Source organism: Protopterus annectens, chromosome 16.part0, assembly GCF_019279795.1.
Source record: "Protopterus annectens isolate FY-2018-M chromosome 16.part0, PAN1.0, whole genome shotgun sequence".
In the NCBI taxonomy this organism is placed as follows: Eukaryota; Metazoa; Chordata; order Ceratodontiformes; family Protopteridae; genus Protopterus; species Protopterus annectens.
In genome coordinates, this window is record NC_056750.1 from 801224616 (window position 1) to 801238470 (window position 13855).

The following is a 13855-nucleotide window of genomic DNA, read 5'->3' on the forward strand; positions in this document are numbered from 1 at the left end:
TGTGTGGATTTGCTCTGGTGCCCTGTCATTTTACAAAGACGTGTCTGCAGTATTAATCCCTGGGTCTCTGCTGAAAATTGTTTTTGTTCTGTCAGCAGTAAAATTGACCGGCATTTGAATTTCAAACTTCATGTTCTTCAGAATACATAGTAGCACAACCTTTTTTTTCTAGCAATTTTCTAAGTTTATAAGATGAATATTTTAAATTTGTCCCTATTTTTGGGACTGTATTCCCCCATTATTGGCTTCGTCCAGGTTTTTGTGCTAAGGTTGACAGCTATGGCAAGAACTGAATTCACTGAATATGTTTGAGGGCTGTATTCCCTCATTACTGGGTTTGTCCAGGTGTTTTGTACTAAGAGGTTGACAGCTATGGTGAGAACTGAATTCACTAAACGATAGCCGTTTAAGTTTCAGTCTTCCTCTCTTTTACAAAGCAGCTGATGTGGCGTAGTGGTATGTTACTCTGACTGTTTTTTGCTCAGGGACCTTGGCAGTAAAATGTATGGTGGCAACACAACATGTTATTCTAGCAACTTTCCAAGATTATACAAGCAATGTTTAATGTGTCCCTGGTTTTGGGCTTTTAACACCGCCCTAATACATTTTGGCTTTTTCCAGTTTTCTTGAGCTGCGAAGTTGAGATGCAGTTGAGTATTGAGTAGATTTTACAAGGAGCTGAGAGCTGCAGGGGAATAGAAGTTTAGTGCTTTGCCTAGTTAATACTATAGCACAACAGGTTGTGTATTTGCTTTTGATGCAGAAGGCTGTGGGTTCTACTCCCACAAGGGGTGGATGCTGCCGTACTGAGAATGTTCTCCTTGGTGAAGATACTAACTATGAGTCTGTTATCAGTTTGCCATCCATTTCCTCTTGCAATATTATTACTAGCTTATCATTTTTAATGTAATATAGGCAATTTATTCCTGAGGGGCAACAGACACTTTATTTTTCGATGAAACCATGAAATATAAAGGTGATTGCTAGCAGCAACCGCTTCATTAGTTACAGATTTCTTTAATGTGGAATTATTTAGATGACTTACTTCAGAGATTGTGCATATTTACTGATAATGGACTGTAGAATTGTGCATATTTACTGATGAAGGTGGACTGTAGAATTGTGCATATTTACTGATAATGGTGGACTGTAGAATTGTGCATATTTACTAATAATGGTGGACTGTGGAATTGTGCATATTTACTAATAATGGTGGACTGTAGAATTGTGTATATTTACTAATAATGGTGGACTGTGGAAGTCTGAGTAGACTTTTTATGATAAATGTTCTCAACTGGGCAGTTTTGCCATTATGGGTGCATATGGTTTGTTTCATTGCTTACTGGAAAAATGTTCAAAACAAATTTAAAACACCCTCTAACAAGTGTACTGTATTGTACAAGGAATATAATTTTAGTACAATGAGGAAGGTGTATCAAAGAGCACATGTATGTTTCATATGCAAGGGGCCTATGATTTGAAAACAGCCCAAAATTAATATTTATCTGCCACTGGCAAAATGTATTTTCTTTGAATGTGGGTTTCAATGCTGTTTCAATGAATGTGAGTTTCAAGGGCAGAGAGGTTTTAATGCTAAGTTTTCATTGTGAGACTGCATTGCTTTGTTTAACAGATGACTTAGTGTTTGTGCTGTAAAATACAAAATAAAACTTTCAAATGAAGTCCAACTCATCAAAGAAGTAAAGCAGTATGCACATTAGTGTTTATGGTAAATGGAGTGAAATAGCCAAGTAATGATTCATTGGAATGGCTGCAGAGGCTCCATTCAACCATTATTTTGTCAGGGGGGAAGGGCAGCAAACTCAGACAGGCCCAGCTGAACTATACCTCCCAACTGTCCAGATTTTCAAAGAATGAATAGATTTTTGCTTCTTATTTTTGGTTTGTTCTTCATAAAATTTGTAGTTTTCTGGCAAATCATTTAGGAATTAAGTCACTAAATAATAAGTTTCAGACTTCATAACCTTCAGAAAAATGCATGTTAAAGTAAGAGCTGTTCTATCAACTGTCTCAATTTATACAAGAGCAATTTTTAGTACTGTTTATATGTGCCCCCAATATATTTGGCCTTGTTCAGATTTACTGCATTAACAGGTTGAGAGGTACATGCAAATAAATTGCTTTATAGAATTAGGCATAGCCAACCTCTCAACTGTCCCCAATTTTTGGCTCAAAATGTTGCTCTTCCCCTAATAATCCCTCCATAAAATAGCAATTTTGGAAGAAAACATGGAGGGTTTACAATTAAGAAATAACTGTAATAATCAAAGTTATAGATTACTTGAAATGCATGTAGATTATTTTATTTTGTCAGCTGCTCAAGGTAGCAGTACTAATATTAAAGTGTCCCTTCTTTGACAGATAGCAGCTGTATTGTGTGTCTATTTTATATTTTTGCATCACATTTTTGGTCCGTTTTTCATAAAATTGTGTTTTTTGGTAAATTAGTGACAAATCACTAAAGACTGAAGTTAGAAAATGACAGACATTTGAGTTTCAGATTTTATACCCTTCAGAAAATTCATACTAATGCAAGACCTATTCTATTATCTTTCTAAGTTTATTAGAGCAATATTTAAAAAATGTCCTTATTTTTGGGCTTTTGTCCCACTTCTGTGTATGGCTTTGTCCAGATTTCTGCTCTTGAGGTTGAGAGGTATGACAAATGTGTCAGGGCCATCACAGTCAGCCAGAGAGATTTCAAATTGTGACATGCTTGTTGCACCCCACTCCCCCATGTAGTGACTCTGGATGTGTCCAAGCAAGGCAAGGAGTAGTTGTATCTACCTTGGATGGGGAGGACACACTGCATAAGTACTACAGTGGCTTTTCATCTGTCCTTGATTTTGCAGAATGGTCTGGTTTCTGTCATATTTTTGTACTGTTGATTTATGCTTATTACTCAAAGTGCCTGTTGCTCTGTGTTTAAGTAGCAATGCTTTAATGACCATAAGGTAAGCAGTCTGAGATCGTAAGATGCAAGTAAGCTTTAATAAGCATACTGTTAAAGAATTGCCAACATTGAAAGCCTTTCTGTTGTTGCCATGCAGAGAATACTTGACTAGATAATGTATAAGCCTTGGGTATTAAAGGACAGGATTCCATTATTTTAAAAAGCTCATTACACTTGTTGGAGACTTCCAGTCATCTCTACAGACTTTACCCGTAAACTAAACAGAATACCAATCATGTGTGGTCCATAACCTGTACAGTAATCCTTTAAGCAATGTATCTTGAGCTTGTTTCTTGTTTGCTTTTCATTTTTTACTTTTATCATGTTTTCCCCATGAAACAAGTTGTCAGGCAGCAGGTCTTTTTTGGATAAGAAACATTTTTACAAGTGGGGGCATCACATAGATTTCTACTTTCAGCATGTTACTTGGTACTTTAATAAAGCTGAATATATTATATATTAGAACTGCAGTGCAAGGAGAAGTGGTTTGAGTTGAGTGCTTCTGGTTTTTCTTATACTTGATTTTGACTGGCATTCCAGTAATGTATTTAAAAGTAATTTATTTTTTCATGCCTCACAACCTTTTGTTTCCATCTAGATATTAAGTAAGCTGTCATGCAGCCAATGCATTGAAATATTTTTATTCTTCTACACTTATTTTTGTCTTGATTGGACTTTCATAATGATGGTTTGCCACCCAGGGCAGCGTATTTAATTAAAGTTAGTTTTTTGTGGTTTTGTGCATAGCTCCTCCCCTTTCTGGTTGACCACACCCCTTCCCATTGACCCCACCCATTCAGCTGTCTCCTGCAGCCCCCCTGTGATTTGAAGTCACCAGCCGCCACTGGCTTGAGCTACTTCCTCTCTAGCCCTGTTATCTTCCATGGTTCTCATCTGTTGTCTAACAGTTCGTTTTCTTTCAAACTGTGATTTTTGTAAGGCCTGTTCATGGTTAACAGGACGTTGTCCATTAGCATTAGAGTTTATAACTGCTTTAGGCCAAACAAACACATGATTCTTTGCAAAATCTGCTTTATCACAAAGTAACTTCTTTTTCTTCTGTTTTAACAAATTGTCTTTATATCTTCCTACTTTCTCTATAACATCATTAATGAAGATGTCAGCATTATCACTGCCTTGCAACTCATTCAGTCTATGCTGTTGTTTGTAAATTGTACTTCTTAAATCATCTTCAATAGGCAGAAAAAAGTCTAAAAGTAACTTCAAATAATCATTACTTGCCTTAAGGTTTATTTGTTGCCATCTTGCTAACAAATCTGGATACAAATTCCCATAAGTTGGCATGTTAAGTATCCTGAGTCCTCTTGGTATCACTTTATGCTGCAAACTGGCTTCTAAATGAAAACGCTGACATTGAAGCCATTTTAAGTGATAAATGTTGTCTTCAAGTTCTTTCTTCACCATTTTTATTTTCCTTTGCACTTCAAAATTAGTGACTTCTTCTGGGCAAAAACTGTCATCATCTACAACCAGGAGCGGATTTTCATTTTCAGTAAGAATTCCTTTAAGGCGATTAAACAAGGATGCCACTGGTACAAATTCAGTTCTTTGTGGAGCTGTTTCTTCCATGTCCCAAACACAAAAGTGAACAAACAAACCCAAGGCCGATGTAAAAATAGAAAAACAAATAATCCCAGCAAAGCAGAAACAGCTCAAAGTATGTTTAAATCTTTTAAGTTCACTTCAAGATTCACCAAAAATAAAGCACTTCAAGATTCTCCAACGAATAAGGCACTTCTGCTGATAAGACCACAAGCATTTAATCAAGAAACGTAAGCGCTTTCACAGATTACAAATTCTGCTTCTTCAGACGTACTGCATCTTGGGTAAACTAACCTTTTATACCAAATTTAAACTTTAAAGACATATTAACACATTGAGTCAAGCTCTATGTATTGAGTATATAAGCATATGAAAAACAAATACTATAAAATTACTACATAAAACTGTTTCATAAAAAGTAAAAATACACATAAATGTTATTACAATCTTAAATTGCAAAAAATAACAAAAATAGTTCTAATGCTGCAATGCCTAAAACTAGTGAAGGCAGCAGGTAAAAACAAACACTCTACCACTTATAAATAATTATCTAATGGATCTCGCTTATTTATAAGTGGTAGAGTGTTTGTTTTTACCTGCTGCCTTCACTAGTTTTAGGCATTGCAGCATTAGAACTATTGTTGTTATTTTCTGCAATTTAAGATTGTAATAACATTTATGTGTATTTTTACTTTTTATGAAACAGTTTTATGTAGTAATTTTATAGTATTTGTTTTTCATATGCTTATATACTCAATACATAGAGCTTGACTCAATGTGTTAATATGTCTTTAAAGTTTAAATTTGGTATAAAAGGTTAGTTTACCCAAGATGCAGTACGTCTGAAGAAGCAGAATTTGTAATCTGTGAAAGCCACGCTTCTTGATTAAATGCTTGTGGTCTTATCAGCAGAAGTGCCTTATTCGTTGGAGAATCTTGAAGTGCTTTATTTTTGGTGAATCTTGAAGTGAACTTAAAAGATTTAAACATACTTTGAGCTGTTTCTGCTTTGCTGGGATTATTTGTTTTTCTATTTTTACATCGGCCTTGGGTTTGTTTGTTCATATATATATATAAATATATATATATATATATATATATATATATATATATATATATATATATGTATGTGTGTGTGTGTGTGTGTGCGTATATATATCTTCACATTCTTTACTGAAGAATTGCTTATCAACTCTCCCTTCCCAATCTTTTCTAACCTCATCTGATTGATTCATATAGTTATCATGAAATATTTTATATGCCTTACTAATTATCTTTTTTAACAGAAGGATTCAGCTAAAGGCTCTACCAGAACAGTTCTTTCACTTAGGATTCCCCCATCCCTTTCTCTTTGCCTGTGCTCTGATATCAGTCCCTGTTAGGAAGGCAATCTCTAGCCTGCAGTCTGAATATCTTCTCGATCTCTTCCCATTCTATTACCTTTCCCTGATTAGTTATTTGTTCCCAATACCTTGGTTCTTTTGCCAGTTTTTTACAGTACATTTCAGCCCACTCTTGCCTATTTTATGTACCCCTAATTGCAGTCATCTGTATTGGCAGCATCTCATTTCTCCATTCTCATGTTGACTTGGTTCTTAGAATACTTTCTGTTGTTGTTGTTTTCCCTAAGGATCTGTATCCAAAATTTCATTCTCTCCTTAGTTTTTGAATTTTCTCCCATTTTTATCATCATCCCTTTCCAGTTTGAATTATAGCTTTCTGCTTGTTTTTTGTATATGAGCCTTAATTGTGTAGTTCTAAAATATCCATTCAAATCAGGTAATCCCAAACCAGCTTGTTGTACTGGAAGAATAAACTTATCCTACTTGCCCCCCCCCCGATAAAAATCATTCAGCTCTTTATTATTTGCTGTCCATAACTTCTTTTCTGGTTGATAAAAATATGCCTGACCTGGACAGAAAGCTAAATTAATGGCAACATTTTCACTCCTTGTATCTTGCTACCCATATACATAAACAACAGCTTCCAATGTCTCAGTTTTTTATCTTTTCTTTAGTCTCTTCCCACATTTCCTTAACTGCCATAGCAGATACTTTTTTAACCCATGCTCTTTTATTTTGTTAAAACAGCTTTATTAATTTTACATAAAATCAAACAAACTCAACAAGTTTAACAAGAAATTTCAGAACAGATTAACACAATAACTAACATAAAACTACAAAAGTATTTACAAAGAAATCCACATACCAATTTCTTTTAATATGAGTAATTATAATAATTTATAGTGTGATTTAATCTTTTTTTAACAAATTTTGTAAGTTTAGCCACATATTGTACACATGTGTTTTTCTAGGTGTTTGTGATTTTTATGGTCAAAATCTCTAAGTGACATAAGGCAGTTATACCATTGTTGAATTCTGTATAAGTTGGAGGAGAATCCCGAGATCCAGTTTCTTGTAATGATCATTCTGGCCACAGTAAGTATTGACCAGAGTAAGGGGAATTTTATTTTTTTAACACAATTGGGTATGGGAGTGTTGAAGAGAACCAGAAATCTATTTAAAGTAAAATTATCTGTAAATAGGGCTTGCAGGAAGTTATTAACTTTTTCCCAGTAAATTTTCAATTCAGAGCAGTCATAGAACATGTGTGCCCATCCTATATTTACCCTGGACTTACATTTGTTACTTGTTATTTTTTTATTGATTTTATTCATGATTTGAGGTGCATAGAATGATCTATATAAAAACCTCCAGGTATATAATTTCCATTTAAGAGTAGAAGTCATTTTACCCGCCGATTCTAAAATAATTATTTCATCTTGTTTCTTAGGGGACTCATTATTGATTGTATAATAGTAGTTCCAAAAGTTTTCTGGGCAACCATATACTTCTCCTCTAATGATTCTATATATATATATATATATATATATATATATATATATATATATATATATATATATATATATATATAAGATAGTTTGCCTGTGTATGAGCATTTGTGTTGTAAGATTAATTTGAAGTAGTCTATCAAAATAGGAGAATCCTGCTTGGTTGCTGGAGTTATCAGATCAAGTTTATTGATTAAAAATTGTCTAAAGGTTTGTATGTCCAGCCATGTGGATTAGTTTAGATCAAATTCTTGTATTATTAAATCTGTACTTTTAACTTTTCTGTCTGAAATCATCTGGAACCAAAATTGTAATTCCTTCTGTTTGAGTGTAGTGTTTTTATTTGGGTCAGATGGTAATGAAATTTCTTGAGTAAAGGCTATAGGGAATATCAAACAAATCCATTCTTTGTAAATGGGGTGATTAGATATGAAATTTCCGAAAGTTGCTAAGATATTAAAAATATAGTTTGTTGGATATTTTGGTGTAACATGGGTGATAAAGTAGTCTTTTAATGTCCATAACATAGGATTATTTAAAAAAATCCACTTTGTATAATTGTGGTTTCATAATTAATTCTGTGTTTGTTTCCCAGTAATTTTTTTCCATTTGGCTGAGTAAGTTGTCTATTAATTGAGTTATAGTTTTGGTTATGGAAGAAATTGAATATAAATTTAGGTCTGGGAAAGCAATTCCTCCCTTGTTCCTACTGTTTAAATGATATTAGAAGGCTATTCCTGTTTTTTTTAGGGGTCCGGAAGAATTTTAATAACATTGGGTTTAATTTTTTAGTTAGTGATTCAGTGGGTAGTAATAAAATAGATTGAATAATATAGAGAATCCTGAGAAGAATAATTATTTTAATTAAAGTTAATCTTTCATCTGTTGTAAAAAAAACTGTATTCCATCTCATAAGTGCTTGTATGTTTTCAAAACATTTATTATAGTTTAGTTGTATTATGGTTTTAGTGTCTTTGGCTACTATGATTCCTAGGTAGGTAATTTGTTCAATGTTAGGTTTATATTTATGATTATTACCCTTTATTTTATTTTTGTTTGAGTAGATGGGTAGAATTTTTGTTTTGCCCTCATTGAAGGATAGACCTGATATTTTTTGAAAACATTCTATGGAATTGAATAATGAAGGTATAGATAAATCATTTCCATTTGAAGTTATAAGTACATCTTCAGCAAAAAGCTGAATTTTGGAAGCTGTTTCTGTGTTAATTTTCAATCCTTCTATATTTTTATTTTTCATAATTTCATTAGCCCATGGTTCCATTACCAGGGTAAGTAGTAATGGAGAGAACGGGCATCCTTGCTTGGTTCCTTTTACTATAGGAATATTAGGTGATATGGCTGTACCAATTTTAATGTATACTAATGCCCCTTTATATAAGTATTTTAATAAGTCTATAACATTTTTGAGAAGTTCAGACATTCATGTAATATAAACAGGTAATACCAATTTACTGAATTGAATGCAGAATTTATGTTCAAGCTTATTAACATCCTATATTTTTTTCCTTCTTTGAGAATAATCAATTAATGCTAAAGTTCTTTTAATATTGTTGAATGTATTTCTGTTAACTATAAAACCTGTTTGATCTTCTTCTATTAAATGTGGTAGAAATGTTCTCAGTCTTTCAGTATAAATGTTCATGAACATCTTATAATCCACATTCAATAATGAGATAGGCCTACAGGAAGAGCAATACATTGGGTCTTTATTGGATTTCAAGATAGGTGATATAAATGTATATTTCCAGAATAGGGGTATTATACATTTGCTCTGGACTTTAGAGAATACATTATGAAGGAGGGTGAGAGCACTTTTAGGCATTATTTTATATAATTCTGGTATGATACGATCATTACCTGGTGCTTTATTTTGTTTAAGTGTACTAATTTGTGTTTGGATTTCTGAATATGTTATTTGTTTATCTATAATTTCTGCTTGTTGTTTGTTAATTTCTATTGATGTTTTTATTAATATATTCTTTTATCTTATCTTCAGGTTCAATTTTCAACTGTATTTTGATTAATTTTAAGAAAATGATCTTTGAATTCGTCAATTATATCATGTAAATTGAAGACTTTTTTGATAATAAGTAAATCTCTTTAATATGATTATGTTTATTCAATCTTTTTGTCTTGTTTTTAAGATTACTTAGATGTTTGGGGTTCAATGAGAAAGCAAGTAATTTATATTTTTCTAAGCAGATCATTGTCTTATTATGTAATATTTCTCTATATTCATTATTCAATTTGCTTATTTTGTCCCTAACATTCTGTTTGAAGAGTATGTCTTTATTATTAAGTTGCAACAAATCTAACGTATCTTGTATTTCTTTTAAGTCTTTATTCCAAGTTTTTCTTTCATTGGAATACCATCTATTGATTTGCCCATATAAATATGCCTTTAAAGCATCCCGTGTATATATGTCTAAGATGTTAGGAGAAGAGTTTGTAGTTATAAAGTTTTGAATTTTTTGACTTAAGAATTCTTTAAACTCTTTTAGTTGTGTTAGGCAGGAATTATTCTGATTTGCACATTAAATGTTAGATTAATATAAAGTTCAAAAACTATTGCACTATGGTCAGATAATGGGCATGATATAATCTTAGACATGATCCAAAAGAGAAGCACAGGAGCAAACCAAGGCTAACAACAAAAATCAGCATAAATCCAGCAGTCACTGAGGCTTATTCAAGCAGCAGAAATAAATGCTTGTTCAAACAATGACTGAATCCGTGCCAAAGACAAGTCAAATCCAAACTGTTTTATTGGTAAGTGCTTTCATCCTGTAAGGGCTTTGTCAAACCATAAGAAACAAACACTGAATAAAATCAAGTCACATTTTATAAGGAAATAGGGCTGACATCACTGGAATATATCCCCATAAATGTGGGTATTGCTGAACCAATTCATGTGTGGGTACATAGTTTACAACTATAGCCTTTGTTTTGTCTGCATTAATTTCACATCAAGAAAAAAAAAATTTGATACTGTCTCAGAATGTTCCACAAAAATGTCCATATTTTGACAGTAAGCAGTCAGGGCTCTGCCAAGTTAAGACATGAGCAGTATTCCCCTGTAATACAGCAACCAGTCAGTTAATTCTAGCACATGAAGAACACAAACACTGTTTGTCCTTAAAATAAGCTAACCATAAATATTTGTATGGTAGCAATAGCTTCAGCAACAACTCTTTAAAAGTTGAAAATCAACAACTGAATTGATACTAAATTAATACACACATCCTTAAACTAGTAAACAATTCACAAACTATACGCATTTAAAATGGAATATTCCACCATACAATTATTTAATGTAATAGTAAAATTCTTTGCTTGAAATAAATAAAATTAAGCAATGCACTTTTTTGCCTTATGTTTGCACAAAGTAATGTCAAATAAATGTATTTAAACAGACAGATGACATAATGAAAACATCTAATTAACAGCTTATCTTGTTGTATCACTACCAATAGATAAAATATTCACTGAATTTTAATTATCTCTAACTTAGAAGGTGACGCACCAGTCAGTTTCACAAACAGATTGATTCCAGTTTGAGCTCTGTTACAGGAATGCAGTATATTTGTGCGCATTCCAACAGGAAACCAGAAACTGCCAAACCAGCAGTCTATCTCTCCATCTCTCTACTTAAGAGTATTTGGCAGCATTTCCTAATTTTCTTTAATTTGAACGAAAAGTGTCCTGTTGCCACAGTCAAATACCTTTTCAGGAAAGTCCAAATAAGGTAATGTACTTTTGACCTAGAATGGTATTCTAATGAGCAAATATGAGCATACTGGAAAAGCCAATTTCAGTGTTTAACAGATTTACTATATTTTTTACCAAGAGAGAAAATGCATGTTCTAACAGTTCATATCTAACCTTTTTGAAGACTTACTGGAAACAACAATGGCAGTTTCATTTACACAGCTTTTTATTAAACAAAGCTGTATTTATCTATGCTTAATACAGCTTCCTGTATGTTTTAATAAAAGGCAGTTTCAAACTTCCCTCAGTCTGTCAAATTTCTCTTCTGGAAATAATTACATTTACTTCGCACCATTGCTGTGTAATGTGATTAAAACAAAAATGAGGACAGTGATAATAAATTATTTCCCTTCCTTGATGCTGTAGAAAGATTGTGACTATCTGTGAAATGATGAGTACATTAAATACCTGAGAATTTGGTGGGAGAATGCAGAAATTTATAAAAAGAGCTTATAAAAACTTAATGGTTGGATTCAGGGAAGATTTCTGGGGGTAGAAAATAGGTTTGGAGATGTACAAGAGGGTGGAAGTGATCTATTCTTTTTTTTTTTTTTTTTGCCTTTGCTGTTGTATGTATTTCAAGTGTTTGCAGCTTAGGCACTCTGGAGATTTTTTGAAGTGAGTAAAAAATGTGATGCTTGATCATATTTGGGCAGAAGGCAAACCTTGGGTTGGAAAAAAAAATGACAGAATGAGGTATACTAAATGGACTTTTTAGGGTGATACTATAATGCTGCTCAGGTTTAAGTATTATATTCATTGTCAATATAAAATTATGATGCAGATGGGAAAACATTAGTTAGGTTGTTAATCAGAGAGGAAAACAGATTTAATAGGTTTGCCTTTTAAATGTCATATTAAAGGAAAGTTAAACAACCATATGTGGTTATACCTTTTATGCCTAATATTTTTGCACTATTTACTTTCCCCCCTCATCTACTGGTAATCAAACCTCGTCTTACTGGTACAATGCTGGAGATGTGAACAGGGTGAAATGGGTACATATTTTCTTGGTTTTGCTTGTGTTTAGCAGCATTTTAAATATGAACTGGCACAATTAATAATATGCATTTTTACAAATTGATTTGCAGATTACAAAACAATTTACTTTACTGTGAAAGGATAAAAATATTCACTGTGATTTGAAGCAAAGTGCAATGATTTTTTTTTCTGATAATGTTAGTGGCTAACATAACAGTTACTCAAACATGGAAATTTAAGACTGTGCCAACTGTTAAGGATGTGATTGTGACTGTAGATGAATTAAAACTTAGAGAAAGTCAATTAGAAAATAAATCCTATTGGCAAAATAATGTTTCTAAGTGGCTACGTTGAAAACTCTGTTGAGAAGCAACCAGGGTTTGTGTTATGGGTATGACGATTAATTGGAATGGTAAAAATGTTTTTCTTTAATTATTAAGTATGCAGAAATAAGTGAATCTATATTGTAATACAAATGCTGTGAAGACTGGGTTTTGGTCTGAAGTCAGCCTGTTTAATAACTGTTTAGGTTTTCTTTTTTTATGGTGTGTGTTTAAAAACATTGACTAAGTGTGTTGTAAAGTAATATAATGCATCAAATGGAGCAGCATTTGGGAAAAGATGAAATGTTCAAAATGCAATATTTTATACTAGAATGTAATATTTGTAAATATGATTTTTGGAGTGGCTTTGTTTGGTTAAAATGTTTTTGCATTCCATTTTATTATTTCATGTGGTTGAAATAAAGACATGCTAAAAAGAACTTACTGATGACCAGATATGCTGCATAACACAGGGTTCCTCTTGTTCTTTTCATTGGTGGTCTCATAATGAAAATATTATCTGTTGTTTTAGTTATCCTACAAGATGAGTTCCAACACAGATAGTTCCCTAACCATAACACACTGGTCTGATCATAGTATGCTACAAGTGTAAGAGAAACATGAGAATGATTCAGGTGCAACAGTACTATATTAACTATACCACAAAGCCCTGGTTACACCAGACCTCTGCAGTAAGTACAACACTATAATACACCCAACACAGCAGAACGCAGCAAGAATAGAATCATGTTAGGCTGGCCACAGTACCATAATGCTATAATACTAAAACGTTATGGCTGTGATACTACACAATACTGACCACACAGGTCTGTACACATTAATGCACAAATACTCTAAATCTAACATGGCACCAAAATGTTCTACTAAGTGAATCATGTTGTGTTGAGTATGCATTTATGGCTCCCGAGTTCTTCACCGATGTAGGTATAACACTGAAATAGCTTTGCAACACCATCATAGTTTCCTTAATGTCTTGCAGTATTCAAGTCACAGATATTAAGCAATAATCAATACCCAGATAACATGACAGGGTTAGTAGCATGTAAGAGCATTTCTCTCTGGGCCATAGCTGAAAATGATAAATGCCAAGAGATACTCATTTACTAATTAAAACCCAAAATAAGTACATAGAAATTAATAATCAACATAAAATAAATACATTGTAACTAAAAATGCATATAACACAGAAAATAAGTAATTAATAATTAAAAATTAATATTAAGTAAATGCATTGTAACTAATAATCCATATAAAATCCAAAATAAATAAATGTTGTCTTCCGGCTTTTCCCAGTTAGGGGTCGCCACAGCGGAACTCCGGTCCGCTAATGATTGGCAGTAGATTTTCTCCAGA

The 13855-nt window shown here is 32.8% G+C and overlaps 1 protein-coding gene across 1 annotated transcript in view; it reads right to left on the reverse strand.

The window, feature by feature from the left end:
* The window catches only part of STPG3 (sperm-tail PG-rich repeat containing 3), a 209551-nt gene that overhangs the window by 28082 nt on the left and 167614 nt on the right, over positions 1 to 13855 (reverse strand). The window lies entirely within an intron of this gene.